Source organism: Palaemon carinicauda, chromosome 7 (assembly GCF_036898095.1).
Source record: "Palaemon carinicauda isolate YSFRI2023 chromosome 7, ASM3689809v2, whole genome shotgun sequence".
NCBI classification, from domain to species: Eukaryota; Metazoa; Arthropoda; class Malacostraca; order Decapoda; family Palaemonidae; genus Palaemon; species Palaemon carinicauda.
In genome coordinates this window covers 16,680,466-16,696,759 of record NC_090731.1, presented here as the reverse complement: position 1 = coordinate 16,696,759, position 16,294 = coordinate 16,680,466, and the positions used below count along the sequence as shown (strand labels likewise).

General features: G+C 32.4%; 1 protein-coding gene and 1 long non-coding RNA gene across 2 annotated transcripts in view; one reads left to right on the top strand and one right to left on the bottom strand.

The window, feature by feature from the left end:
• Positions 1-1,628, top strand: part of LOC137643495 (uncharacterized) — a 37,788-nt gene extending 36,160 nt beyond the window's left edge. Inside the window, exon 3 of the long non-coding RNA XR_011044966.1 lies at positions 894-1,628. This is a non-coding gene — a long non-coding RNA (uncharacterized lncRNA). The remainder of the gene's footprint in view (positions 1-893) is intronic.
• The window catches only part of LOC137643873 (lysosomal-associated transmembrane protein 4A-like), a 199,048-nt gene that overhangs the window by 154,164 nt on the left and 28,590 nt on the right, over positions 1-16,294 (bottom strand). The gene's annotated exons all lie outside the window — the stretch shown is intronic.

Sequence of the window (16,294 nt, the reverse complement as noted above, 5' to 3'; positions counted from 1 at the left end):
CGGAGCAAGGAACTCATGAGGTGCAGGGACTCCTTTTCTCAAGTGCGACTCACTCGGATTCTGAGTTCTCTGGTAAAGCCAAAGCCAGTATGGCTGGGGACTTTCCACCCTTCCTAAGGGGTAAGTCACCCAATGTAAATAGCGCGGTTTGTATTTCGGTTACGGAACAAACGACAAATTCGGAGATAATTTGTATTTTTCCTAACCATACAAACCTTAGCTATTTACATATATTTGCCCGCCAGCCCTGTCCCCCAAGACAAGTCCTACCTCTAAGTGAAAGTGAAGCAGTTCACCGGTGTGTGAGTGGGGGAGGGGTAGCTAGCTACCAGTCCCCTACCCCCCTGCTAACTAGCGCGGGGGTAATACACCCTTGTTAAATTCTAATGGCTCGCCATTTCAGCTACGCTAAAAGGTAAACCCAATGTAAATAGCTAAGGTTTGTATGGTTAGGAAAAATACAAATTATCTCCGAATTTGTCATATTTTATTCATCCAATTACTCGAAAGGTTTCTTATAATTTCTTGACAATTTTGTACATAACAATTGATGAACTATTTTCTACTTTTTAATGCTACAGAAGTTTCCATCTAAGAATACTATTTTTACCAAACTCAGGAATTAAATTGTTTTGTTTATATAAAATATAAATTATTCATTAAGATCACATTAAAAATATTTTTATAGATTGAATTTACTGCACGCATGGGTGCTTTTTTTTTATTGTTTTTACTGAAAGAATAGCTATGAAGAGGAAAATGATGTTTTTGCTATAATCTCATCTAAGAGCAGTTTTTATGATTTTTTGATATACGTATGTTTCAGTTCACCTATCAAAGCATCTTATTTGTCCTAAATTGTAAGAGGAATAATTCTGGAAATATATTTTCAGGGTACAGTTGGTCGCCTGCTTGAGATTAACAAAAGACTGACGACAGATGTAATTGTGATGTCCATGATCACAAGAAAACTTCTGTCCTTCTGCAAAAGTGGAATTTTAAGATCAGTTACTTCAATGAAGAAAAATACATGCCATGGTTTTAAGTGTGTGTGGAATTAATCGTTTTTAATATTCTTGGGTAGATCTGTTTACAGTGAGGCTCTAAGTACCCTAATGTTGTCTAATTAATCTGCCAAAGTTAGCTGTTAGAGTTCAACTACAAAACTAATATTTTCATATAAATCCTAAAATCTGTTGACATCTGTGCAATATAGAGTTCAATTGACATTATATTGATTAAGTCTTAACTATCATAAATGCTATTGTCAGTTTTTTATTTGAAAATTTCAACAAAGAACAATGCATAAAATTAAGTTATACTTTATTTACAATTTGAAATATTGCAAAGTTCCGCTTCAGCAACTTTGATCACCATCACTCTTTTGTTATCTTTTGTCATACTTTATTTACTAGAAGCCTCACTATTAAATCTTCCTTTCACTAATGTATTGTCATCAAATGAAGAATTTACTTTTCGTATTTATGCAAGATATTAGAACGTTGGTAATGTCTTGTTTTATCAGGTCTATAGGAGAAGTTTATGTGATTTTCAATTGTGTGCCATTTAATTCTTATTTGATTTGACCACAATGCCTGTAAGTTTGCTACTCTTCTGAGCACATTTGGGATAACATTTTTATGCTGCTTGAATTTGTACTTCTAGATAATTGATAGCATTTGAAGTGATGCAAACACTTGGTCATAGTACTATTATGAATAAGGAAACATATTTAGCTTAAACTTTGGTAATGATATTAAATAGCTAGTTTTTTTATAAACAAGCATTGTGGTATTTTTAGGTAATTTTTTTTTCTTTTTACTGAAATTGTGTAGAAACACTTCAATCGAATTATATGGTATAATGTTTGTTATAATGTATGGTATAATGTATGTTTGAAATGGTATATTACCATAAGTTTAGATATTTGGTTTTGACTTTACTAGCCTCTTGGCTAGTACAGTGATAACATGTTTGCCTAGCATTCGCGTGGTAACAGATCGATCCCAGCCAGGAACCATGAGTTTAAGCTGTTTACTGGGGAGGCCACTGCTTTGGTTGGGCACCACATTGGGTTGTTGGGCTTTCCTGGCTAACATTTTGGTCAGCATCTATTCTGATAAACCTGGAACTAAAACAAGACAACTTTACCTTAATATATTTTTGTGGCCTAAAGTTTGACTGATGACCACTTTCCCAGTCAGGTGAGGTCCTACTGGGTGAAGATCTTAGTTTTACAGTGATTTCTAGTGTTCATTTTATCTCTATGGTATCATTCTCTTGGTGGCACCTGTGGATATTGGGCTAAGACTGATAGAGTGAAAAGCTGATTAATAATTTCAGTTTTTTTTACCATGTGTTTCATCTTATGATGATACATATAAGGTTTTGTTTTTATTATTGCTTTTCATAAGGCCTTTATATTTTGTGAAAATTTGAAGGTCATTAAGCTTCGCCTTTAACAAAAACACATCATATTGCAGGTAGTAGGTTGGCCAAGGCACCAACCACCTGTTAAAATACTACCGCTGGAGAGTTATTGTATCCCTTGACTGACCAGATGGTACTGTATTGGATCCCTCTCTGGTTATGGTTTATTTTTATTTTGCCTATACATATACCAAATAGTCTGTCAGTCTGGCCCATTCTTTACAGATTCCAATCTTTTCTCATACATGTGACTAAACTTGTTCTTCTTCACTAGAGGGGTTTACTACTTCACTAATTGTTCTGTGGCTACTTTCCACTTGGTAAAGGAAGAAGAGATTCTTTAGCTATAGTCAGCAGCTCTTCTAGGAAAATGACATTCCAGAAACAAACATTTTTTTCTGGTCTTGGGTAGTGCTATAGCCTTTATACCATGGTATTCTAGTGTCCCGGGTTCTAGTTCTCTTGCTTGAAGGTACACTCAGGCACACTATTCTACCTACTTCCTCGTTTCCTTTCTTCTCTGGGTTTATTTTTTTCGTGTTGAAGCCCTTGGGCTTATAGCATACCTGTATTGCTTTTCTAACTAGCGTTATAGCTTAGCTAGTAATAATATTAATATTGATTAGATCTCAACAATCTTGAATCCCTTTTTCAAAATTAGAGTTTTATTGAATCTTTTAAGACTGAAATTTTAGTAGGTTTTAAGAAGTCAAGTTTATTCCTTCTTGTTGGGTTCTTTGTTTTGGATTTTGCGTTTGAGAACAGAATTCAGAATTTTCTCCTTACGGTCTAAGAGATCAAGAAAACAAAAGATCTGTTCACATGTTTTATTTCTTTGGGACTCTTATAATTAGTTGTAAATTTTTTTTAAGAAATTTAAATAGTTATGATCTTTTTACATCAATTCTAAGTATTTTTCTTCATGCTTAGGTTTGCAAAATTTTACAAGGCTTTTCTAATTTTCAGAATTATGCCTGCCTTTAGTGAATTTTTAGGCCACTCTAGCTGGTTTTTGTGAGAAGGTGATACAGCCTGGTTTAAAGTATCGCCTTAGAGTGAATTCTAATGTTTGTTCTTGGGTCTATTGAGTTACTTTGGGGATTCCTTGCTCTATAGAGTTGTTTTGGAGCAGTCCTTGTTTACTATTTTTCCCAGATTATTCTGGTTTAAAGATATATTTTTCGGTCACTTCTGGGTACGGACTTTCGTTAGTAGTTAGGCTTTTTGGGGGCCACTTTCTTTTGGAAAAAATCTTGTACAGTTCCCCTTGTTTTATGAATTTTCTCTGGACAAAGATTTGCTATTAAGCTAATGCCTTGATTTACCAAGCTTTTGTAATTTTATGCCTTAGCTCTGATTTGCTTAAATTTCTTTTGTAGTACTCCTTGGTCTATAGAGTTATTTGAGGATTGTGGAAAATTCAGGCTCTATGATTTGTTTTGAGTTTTGTAGGGGGATACTCATGAGACTATGTAGTAATATTGGAGTCTTTTATATATTGAGTTACTCTAGGAATTTCTTGGTTTAATAAACTCTCTGAAGCATCAATTTTATCTTCCAGTTTTGAGTATTCTGTGGCTTGCAGAATTTCTTTCGTAGCACATGCTGCTTTATTCAGGACACCACTAAGGAGTTATTTTTTCCTAATTTCATTGTCTATTCAGTTATTCTTGACCCTTCTTGATCTTGGAAATTATTATGAACACTTGTCTTTTGTGTTATTTAGAACACTTCTCTGGGGTTGCCTTGGGCACTCATGGGATAATGAAGTGATCTATAAGTTATTTGGAGCACTATATTGCTTATGCAATTATTTAGAGTAATCCTCTGTATTCGGAGTTATCTCCTACACGCCTTAGTCTAAGGAGCTATTTTGTATACTCCTTGGATTGATTATTTCATTACTCGTTGCTTTCTATTTTTTCAATCCTTTTTGTTTTCAAGATTTCAAGTTTTTTTGTCAATCTTTAGGCTTCGGAGTTATATGGCAATTCTCTGTTAATTTGATCGAATTAACAAAATCTTTGCAATTGTTGGATTTAAAATTTATATACATTTCTAATAATTTTGCCTTTATCTTTTGGGGGACATTTAAAAGAGAACTTCATTATCAATGTAATTCAAGGTATGTTGCTCACATGTAACACCTTAAGTGTTTCTTTCTATGCCATCTGCCTAACGATCATAAAACTGACAAGAAATTTGCTTCATCCCTTTTTGTCTCTTAAATAGAAAAAAAAAATATTAGAAGCATATCCTGTAAATTTCTTGTATATTGGTAAGGGGAAACCATGCTCTATTACTTTTTGCTTTCATTTTATTGAAAGTAAACTATTTCCCTGTTTCAATTCTGTTTTTAAAGGATGAAACAAAACTAGAGTACTTCTTTTGATTTATATCTTAAGGATAAAGAATAGTATTGTATCTTATCATCCCTTTGACTTTATATTACTTTGCGGCAGTTGGCATCTCTCTCTCTCTCTCTCTCTCTCTCTCTCTCTCTCTCTCCCTTTAGCCAGAAATTTAAGGAACTAAAAGTAGGTGTGCTGTAACCGGAAGGCTAAGGAAATGTAATACATTAAATGGTAACGCAAGTAATGAAATATACGGCAATGAACATCCATTTAACAAGATTATGAAACATCAGTTAGTGAGACTAAAGGTCATACAATTCAAGTTATTTAAAGGCTCCTTATGAAATCAAATATATTATTGCCGTAGGAGCTTATTGCCATCAGTTTACCCCCTGTAGTTCATTATAGGAAATGCTTAATGGTCTTTTTAGATGTATTAAAGTCAATTCCTAGAACTTTAATTAGTTATTTAAGAATCCCCAACTGTAGTCCTTTTGCAGGAATAATAGAATCTAAATGGTGTGACCGTTCACTGATATTAGAAACATTACTTAGGAGTTTTAGAAGGCAAACTCAGCCAGCATTTGATTACTGAAAAACTTCCACTGTGAATTGCATAGTTAGATGGAAATTTTTTATTTCTTCGATCAATGAAACCTTAGTGTAAAAATTAAGGGAGGGAGAAAAGTTTGGTTGTGTGGATTTGTGAATATGTATAAAATAGGTGTGATTTAAACTAGATTCATTTTAATGGCCACTCCATCTTAAAAGCTCCTTTAATTTCTGATATTATCTCTCTCTCTCTCTCTCTCTCTCTCTCTCTCTCTCTCTCTCTCTCTCTCTCTCTCTCTCTCTCTCTCTCATGAATATATCTTGAATAACATACCAATTGTTAAAAGTAAAGAGAGATAGTTTACTTTTTCCAATAATGTTAAATTATGAAGTTCTCTTTTATATCAACCTGATCCTTACCTCCAATTTCAGATCTCCCACTCCCCATCCTTGATCCTTCCTTATCCCAAAATTGGAAATGTTATAAAAAAAAAAAATGATACTCGCCTCATATGGCCAGTGAGTATCCCACTGCCCCCCTCCTCTTTGAGTATCAGCATTTGCCATTCTATTCCTCAACACAAAAAGGGCTGAAAAGTTCATGAGGTAGATCCTGATCTTAACTAGAGTAATCACTTGTTCTTTTAGACTGTTATTGCATTCCAAATGTACAGAGTTTGTTCATTCTTTTACTGGTGTCTTGAGAGCTGTAGCTCAATGTGTTTGATTGAATATATTATATTTGTCAAAGGCCAACAGCCTGTACTGTTAAACATGTTGGACTTTAGTCTGCTTATTGATCCAGCTGTCTTGTTAGAGCAGTTTTTATCTTGACAGCTAAAGTCATGAAAATTATGGCTGTGTTTTGCCATTATTAATTTGCTCAAAAACCTCAAATTCTTTTAAGTTTGCAATAGTTTATCAGATCTTAGAGTGTTATAAATTATTTAATTTGAATCAAATGTTTCAGAATGTTTAAGAAGTTTGTATTGTAGAAGGTTATAATGTCAAATGTACAGGTTTTGGTTCTATCATTTCATTTCTAGTAAAGTTGTATGCACTTGTACCAATGGCAAAAATATCAAATTTGCTATGAACTGTGTAATGTAAGTAGTGCAAATTCTATCTAATGTAAAAGGATTGTGATTCAATGTGCTATAGACATGTTTATGCTCTTTTTGAAATTAATGTGTAATTGATGATATGTGGTATTTCCAAAATTTTCATTAAAACTTCAAGTTCAAGTATAATTAAAATGTTTAAGATTAATGATAAGTGTAATTAACGTAAGTGTTTCAAATTGTCATTTTGAAGTCTTGCATTTCAGAGCTTTTTATTATGGCGAGATACCTGGGCTCTCTGAAAAGGTGCACAGCTCGGTTCAGAAATTCCATTTTGTTTCTTGGCTCATGTCATTTGTGCCTATGACATAAAGAAGGGATAAATAACACTTTAATCACTTTTAGATGAATTGTGTAATAAGTTCTTGAATATCTTTTCGTTTGATGAGAAAGCTGTCTAGATGTGTGCGTGTGTGTGTTTGTACAGTTTAAGGGGTGTGAAAACTGATTTGGTAGGAAGAATAGGTTTATAAATCGTTGACAAAGAATCTTGTCAGGTTTGTGCATTTCAAATGCAAACTTTCCTGAATTTATGGCAAAGATTTTTTATTTCCTTATGTTGATTAAGGTAAGAAAGTTGTAATTCCATAGAATTGATTTCTGTATCCCCAAAACCAGTGTTTTAATGATGCATTGAATTATGGGTAGGTTTTTTTGGTCATTGTGATACTAATATGTGGAAATAGTCCTGTCTTCAAACTGTTCTTCCTTGGGGAAAATTTATATCATTATAAGAGATGGATTAGGTATTTTACACTTGCGCAATTCACAATAATTGGAATATTGTACTCAAAAGCATGTTAATTCCCTAGATATAGATAATCCATAATCTGCTTTACTTCATTTTAATCCCTTAACTATGTTTATGGTGAGATATCTTGACAATGTACATAAATTGTGGGCAGGTTCATATCTAACATGTTTTGTGCAGCCATTTTAGCTTTTGTTTGTTTGTTAGATTGCTTAGTCTGTTGGCCAGCTTTTCTTTTGATTCATTAAATAACGTATTAATTGAAACTAGTATGAACTTTGATTAGAACTGGGATTATTAAAATACTTCACACTCAAAACATGGATAGTTATCAAAGTAATAAGACCTCATACTCATTAATTCTAAAGAGAAATTTATAAATTGTTATATTGAAAGAGGGTACAATTTAAAATGTTTGAAAGAGGGTACAATTTAAAATGTCACAGTAGAATATTAAAGGTTATGTCTGTCTTTTGATGTCTCATAAGATTTTAATCTTGCCAAAACAAAGTACCCACTACTGACCTTGTAAGTAAGCATTTCTGTGCCCACACGCTTTGAGGATACCGTTGATTTCTTCGAGTTCACTCGGTTTTGAGTAATTTGAGTAATAAATTGAGAATTTTAATATTAGAGTAAATTTCATTAAGGGAGCTGCAAAAGTAATGTAAGTAAAATATGAGAAATTGAATATCACCTAACATTGCTACTTAAGTGTTTTTTTTTCCACAATGCAGTAAAATAGGGTAACACCCACCTCACCCTCTCTTCTTTATATCCCAAAAAACCAACCAGAAGCAGGAAGTGCCATCAGTACACATCACAGGATTCTCTGTTGGCACTAATTAACGGTCTTGTCAGCATTCCTTCAGGCCCTACTGTAGCTACACTAACTTTACAGCCTTGAACTTTACCTTCTTCTTTCCTGCTTCATTCTTCTACCTTGCCATCAAAACTCTCATAGCTTTTACCTCATAGTGTACTTCTGTAGTTTTCCCCTAGTTACACAAGGGCGCTGAGTTGGCCTCACAGGCCTAGATGCTGGGCAATGTTTCTAAATTCATTCCAATTTCCATCTTAGAAAACGATAATTATAGGGTTCCCCGTCAAATATTTTTTTTACTTTTTGGTAGCAAAATCAATTGTTTCCCAAGCCACTTTTACTCTCCAAGATAGTTATTCATCATGTATTGGTACAAGAAAATGATAAAATCCATTAAATCTTTATCCTTGATATCAGTGTCTGATTTAGTTGTAGTGAGAATTTACAAATATTGAATGTTGGGACTTTGAGTTATGAAAGTGTAATGAATGCCTCTGAAAGGAATGAGGGATTGTTGTGCTAGTATTGAGTAATTGGTGTGAGATTCTAATGTAGAAGTTAGGTCGTTGTTTTGCCTATTCCCCTTCATGTCCCAAGGTGGACAAAGGAAGTAAATTTTTTTTTTGTCAGTCAGTTACAGATTTTTATGTAGATGAGTACGAATTAGGATTGCAGGTTTTTCATGTAGAATTTGGGTGGGTTTTGCATTGTAAATTACATATCGTAGCTTATGAATGAATTTGATTAAACTACATTATGTGAAAACATAAAAAATATTCTCTTCAACAAAAACATTTTCCAAGAGTGTAGAATCCTCAGCTTCAGTAAGAAGAGCATTTAAAAGAAATTACTATTTTAAGTGTGAAATATTTTGTCTTATAATCTTGTAAATTTATTAAAGTAAAAATCACTTTTAGTATACGTATAAGTATAAATTTCCGGAGATAACTATATATTTAACTTAATAGTTTTGTTCTTTATATGAATTTTTTTAAAAATTTCTTCAAAGAGCACATTTTTTTCTCGATTTTAGAGTTTTGAGGTATTGATTAATTGAGAAATAGATAATAGGTTATAAATGTGTTAATGTTCAGAGAGATTTGAGTTAAATGTTTCACTCTTAATTGGAATATATTTCCTAACAATAATTAACTTGCATAGAAGTTGTAATTCCTGGTCCTGTGTTTTTGTTACTAAAGCTATTCTAGTCTTTATTTTATTCAAAATTGAAACGTGTAATGAATTCAGCATCATTAAATGTCATTGTCACCTAGAGATATATTTGTCTTCATTGGTACTTTTTTCAACTATATCCCATTGAGAGGTATTTAGGAACAAGACGTTCATGTTTCTAACAATAGTAAAGTCATGTTTTATTTGATATCTGTTCATCTTGCTCCGGTTTTCAGTAGAGAATATTGTACTCAACGAGCATAATCACAGTCTGTCTGTCTCTCTTGTGTCGAGCTCATTATGGTAACTTTAAAAAGACACTTTAAACTTCATTTTAGGCTGGGTTAATCTAAAATCTGTTGAGCACGAAAATACAAAAGTATCAATTTATTTTGATGACTGAAAATAGCTTGATCATCACTAATTTTACCGTAACGTGTAGTGATATATTTACACAGGACCTGCATAAAATAATTTATAAATAGAAAATCATCTTTAACCGACTATGAATGCCTTTGTAAGGGAATATATGCTCATGGTAGAATAGGAGATTAGGAATGTATTATAAAGTATTATATTATGATAGAATATTAAGGGCTTATGTGCTGAGAATAGTATTCTGTAGGAAGGAATTAAGCTTGAAATAATAGATTAAAGGTGAGAATAGTATCTAATGGGGGTGACTTTATTTAATTCTATGGGTGTATATTACATGTACTCATATTTAAAGGAATATTGCATAATTATTTTGGTATTGGTTTTAGGCACAAGTTTGCTATTAGGAGTTTTATAAACTGAATTAAAACTTTATCTGCCTCTAACTCAAGGTTAGAATTCAATTAGAATCATACGTTTCATAACTGTCTATACGCTTGTAAAAATAGAGCCATTTTCCTAAGGTAATTTTTGTTTGTTTAGAATAGTGTCGTTAGTTAAGTGTTGCCGGTTAAACTGGCTTTCCAGAGTTGCTTTTCCTAGGGTTTGCATTTGAGAACTTTATTACACAGCTAAGGTGATTCAGGTGTCCATGTGTAAGGTGAATGCGTACTTCGGTCCGATCTGACTGTCTGCTGGGCGAAGTAGCAAGGATGGTCAGGGCAGTAGCCTTGCACGTCTCTTCTCGTTTACCCGACTCAATCATGTGTATAAAATGGGGTGAGACCAGGAGGCACCTTGGCATTTGTGAATCTTGTCTGCTTTTGAGCGAGCTTCAGGTGTCTGTAGTAATGAATCGTTCTGAAATTGCACCAAGGCCTGAAAATGAATTTTACTTTTTTGATTTTTACTTTGTTTTCCATTCTAAAAATATTTTTTTTTGTCTATGTATATAATTTCATATTTCATTAAAGAATTAACATGAGTATAATCACTGGAATCTGCCATATAGTAATGTCAATTATGACAAAAGATTTTTACTACTTAACTTCAGGAGAGCTCCAAACTATTCATGAAGTCTTTAAATTACAATCCTGATATCATTGTATGTAAAATTATCAATAAAACAATTGAAAAAAGAAGGAAAAGGAAAGCATTCAAGGGCCTAGTAACATTGCTTCATCAGAAAAAAAACTTTGCATCAAGTTTCTGGTTACTAGGTGGGAAAGGGGATGGCCTTGGTGGGCTTTCCTTTTCCCCTTTTTTTTATTAATAATTTTATCTTTATAGAAAGCACTGCTTAGTTGCACAATCATGAAATATTTAATCCCAAATGCTGAGCTTTAAACATAACAGTTCAGAAAAGAAAACGGGAACTGACCAGAAAAACAAAGAAAATGGGACGTTTTGTCATTCTGTTCACCATATTGGATGAAGGATGACTCAACTAAGAGCCTTTCTTGGTCATATATTGTGCTTAATGCATGACAAACGTCTATGGTTTCTTTGATTCTAAGGTGTTTAAAGCTTTCAGAAAATGGGATTTCATGAATTTGATATTTATGCCATTGATGTCATAGTGTTTGTATTTCCATGATATAACTAAACTTATAACACTGAAACCTGTCTCATGTCTGGCATTCAATCTTCTACAATAAAAGTCTTCAATGAATTTCTAAGTTGTTCTTAACCCATATTGTGTTAACTTAAACCCTTAATAGAAATTTTTGGTATACTTTTGTATCAAAGTTTAAATCTAATAGCTTCAGGATTAAATAGAATTCAGAGGTTTTTGAGGAATACTAACTAATGGAAATCGCAAGGCCATTATTATCATGACTTCAGTCAAGAAAAAACCTACTTGACAGACTGCTGGATCAAGAAGTGGACTTTGGTATAAAATGAAATACATTACAGTTTGGCCATCTTGACTTATATGTCATAAAACACTGGTTCTGCTGCTCTCATTACATAGTAAGGGCGTTGCGATGAACAAACTGTATAGGGATAGTCAATAACAGTCTAAATGGACAAGTGACTAGTTAGGAGAAAAGGACTATTTCATGAGGCTTTTTGGCCCATTTTTCATAGGGAATAAGGCATTAGCTGGTACAAAAAGAGGCAGGGGGGCATTTAGGGAGAATACTCGGTCATATGAGGTTTGACAGAGAGAGAATACTCAAGATAGTAGTTACATTCTTTTTTTTCATTTCATACATTGTCCATTTTCTTTTCTTCATAATAGGTTTTCTTTGTATTACCACCAGGGAAACTAAATTAAAAACTAAAGCTTCTTTTATGCATTTTATTTCAAAATTCTCAAGTTATTACATTGGTCGAGTATGGTAAATATATTAGATTTTAATATCTAATTTACAGGTTAACAATTTTTACAAGGTATACTAAAAATATAACATTCCATAGAAAATGTAGCAGAACTATTTTCTTTTTTATGGAAAGCTACATGGGCACACTGCTAACAGGCTCCAGAATATAGAAGGATATATCACAATCAAATGATGACATGCCTTTATGCCATATTAAAACCACATAAATACCAACAAAACATTATTTCAATGTAAGAATTAAAATTATTTAAAATATTCTATTTTAAATATGTCACTACTTGATAAGGCCTACTGCATAAGAATAACTGGTATAGACAAGTACTTCCAAGATACAAGACCTACTGTAGGGTCCTGGATGATAATTTATGGCAAAAAATGACATATGCTGAATAAGCTAAGGTACATTGCCCAACACTTGGCCTTCTGAGGTTTGTAATAGGGGCATTATGGACTACTTTAATCAAACGGGTTCATTATGGTCAAGAGCTGGAAAGGGATTATTTATATTATTGAGTACAAGTTATCTGGATAACTAATTAGAATAAACTTCATCACTCATAACGGAAATGAGACATCTCGAGTTGAGGAACACTGCTTTGGCAAGGATGATCTTTCTTGATTCACCTATAATTAATGGTAAAACCTAAGATTTTGATCATCTTCAAAATTAGAATAGATAAGACTGAAAAACTTTAGTAAACTATTCCTAGAAATGCCTCATTTGGCTATAGATTAGAATGGAAAAATTCTGCTTAGTAAACTATTCCTAGAAATGCCTCATTTGGCCATAGATTAGAATGGAAAAATTCTGCTTAGTAAACTATTCCTAGAAATGCCTCATTTGACCAGAAAATCACTTGAAAAATTCTTAGAATACTCCTCCTAGAAATGCCTCATTTGACCAAAGATAAGTGAAAAAACTTCAACTTCGTTAACTATTCCTAGACATGCCTCATTTGACTATATAAAACTGAAAACTTCTGCTTTGTAAACTATTCCTAGAAATGCCTCATTTGACCATAGATAAGATTGGAAAACTTCTGCTTAGTAAACTATCCCTAGAAATGCCTCATTTGACCAAAGATAAGTGAAAAAACTTCAACTTAGTTAACTATTCCTAGACATGCCTCATTTGACTATATAAAACTGAAAACTTCTGCTTTGTAAACTATTCCTAGAAATGCCTCATTTGACCATAGATAAGATTGAAAAACTTCTGCTTAGTAAACTATTCCTAGAAATGCCTCATTTGACCAAAGATAAGTGAAAAAACTTCAACTTAGTTAACTATTCCTAGACATGCCTCATTTGACTATATAAAACTGAAAACTTCTGCTTAGTAAACTATCCCTAGAAATGCCTCATTTGACCATAGATAAGATTGAAAAACTTCTGCTTAGTAAACTATTCCTAGAAATGCCTCATTTGACCGTATATAAAACTGAAAAACTTCTCTTGGTAAACTATTCTTAGAAATTTCTTATTTGACCAATAAAGGCACATAAGTGAGTATTGTTGACTTGAGTATCAATATTGCTAATAAAATGAGCCCGCACAACTCAAATTTAGGCTCTCTTGGAGATATTCTTACATTTCTATACGAGTTTTGAAAAATGAAACTCTGACTTTTAACATATTTTATGGGCGATATTAAGAAATAACCTCTCCTTGCTAACCCACGGGATTAATCAACTTAAAATGTATATCTGTTATGGATGAGAATGTTGATTGTAATCAACTATTCAATCGTCTTTTACTCAATATTATGAATAAAACATTTCCAGCTCTCTGACTATAATGAACCTAGAACACGACTACAGAAGTCTGTAATGCCTATATTATAATACTAAGCACTGACGTCCAAATGTTGGCTCATCTACCTTTACCTATTCAATATAAATAGTTTACCATTTGCACTGGTATGTCACTTTTGCCATAAATTATCATTCAGGCTCCTTGTGCTTGTATCTACAAGGATTTTTGTCCATACAAATTTTTCTTATGCAACTGACAATTGAGTAGCACATATTTACAATAACATATTTTAAATAATTTTAACTCTTACCTTAAAATAATGATTTGTTGGTATAATGCTTTTTAATATGACAAAGGCACATCATTTAATTGTAAATAAATCTTTCTACATTCTGGAGCCTGTTAGCAGTGTTCCCATAGGTCTTTTCATAAAAAAAGAAAACAGTTCTGCAGCTACATTTTCTATATCATATGTAAAAGTTATAATTTTAGTACATCTTGTAAAAATGTTTAAACTTCATAATCAAATGTACATTTATGCATTATACAAGGATCTCGTTTCTCAGTCAAGTTTTAATGATTAACATTTTTATCCAATAAAATCATAAATGACAAAACTGTATTTTTATTGCATATAAAAAGTAACTGGTTTTAAACAATTGATATTTACATCAGCATCATTTTCAATTCACATCCTATTTATGACATTAAATTTTAGTTTTACAAAGCAATTCTACCTATAAAACTACCTTTGATAGTTTAAAAGATACAATTTACATGTCTATTACAATTGAAAATTTTAACCACACTGCCTTCTAAATCTGTAAATATTTTATAAGTACTAACCTTAAAAATACTCTTTCAAAATGTTATGTTGAAAAGAAACTCACTGTTATTTAAATTGTTTTAAGATACCCTTTCCTTTTAAAAGATTCCCTGTGTAATTATTCCTCCCATTGTCCTGAATAATTAAATAACGACCAGATTTCTCTCTTCAAATTAGTGCCTCAGGCGCAATTCCTACTTCCCCTATGAGTTTAAAGTATACACCAAGAACCAGCCGTTTCTGGATATTCTTTACAAAATATTACTCATCCTTTAAATCTTTCACAAGTAATCTTGAAGCTTTACGTTAAAACCCCTTAGAACATCATATTACTCCTCCAAGTCTTTCACGAATAATCTTGAAGAAACTTACAAAATATTGCTCCTCCTTCAAGTCTTTCACGAATCTTGAAGCTTTACGTTAAAACCCCTTAGAACATCATGTTACTCCTTCAAGTCTTTAACGAATAATCTTGAAGAAACCCCTTAGAACATCTAAAGTACTTAGAAATCTTTCATGAATGTTGATTTAAAACTACTTCATTAAGGGTTTCCTTTTCTTAAGACTGCCACAACTGAAGTTCTATTCATAAAACCTTTTAATATAAATTTAATTTTGAAAAATGCCTCAAACTACAACTTATTAACTATATAGGCTTCATTCTACACTAGAGTACGAGGCAGATAATTGCATCTTTTGTAAAACGAAAATAGCTTAAAACCAGTAGAAAAGAGATTTTAGTATTTTAATAACAGTTTTGTCATTCTAATGTTTTGAAACACACAACCATTAACCAGATAAAAAAAAGGATCTACTGCAAACAAGCATTTGAAATGATGTGTGTGACTAGAATAATGGCAAATTTGGAAGCAATGATGTGTGTGACTAGAATAACGGCAAATTTGGAAGCAATCTGCATATATATATATATATGAGAGAGAGAGAGAGAGAGAGAGAGAGAGAGAGAGAGAGAGAGAGAGAGAGAGAGAGAGAGAGAGAGAGAGAGAGAGAGAATATTACATCAGCCTTCTAATGCAATACTTTTCAAGACAAAGATAAAATGATATTCAGTTACAATGATTAGCTGGAGGTTATATTCACATACAATTAATGTACCGTTTTCTACAGATTGTAGAATGAATTTGAATATGCTGCCAAAAGGATAAATATTATCAATTTCCCTTTAGTCACACACAACTTGTTTACAGTAGTTTACGCAATTATAAAAAAATATACGACATAGAAGTATGTCAAGAGGTCAAGAGGAAATTGACATTGATTTAAAAGCTAGTCAATGAAAACTGAAAACATGAGTAACAAAATCAAAGGAAGAAATTCCTTCTTCAATTACATTAGCTGGTCTTGAATGATTGTTAATATCAAATTCCCTCTTTTTTCAGACATTTACAATAACACATACTGTATTATATAAACTGGTTCATTTAACATTACCTATACTGACTCCAGATAATTATTTTACGATGTAATAGGGAATCGATTAACATATCCATATCCGCCAATAAGTTTGCAGGCAACTAAATGAAAGTGTTTAATATCAAATAAATAGGAAATTGCTATCTGAATTTCAGTTAGTGTCAAAAAACCTCATAAAAGTAGATATGGACCTAATTTTCAAGTTGAATGTTGGTAGTTCAGAATTTACTCAAAAAATTATCATGGATTTTTTTTAATGGAAAGATGCATAGAATTAAAAGCTAAAGTTAAATCTATATGCACCAACTTTGTAAATATTAAGAACTAATAAAATACTTGCTACAGACTGTGT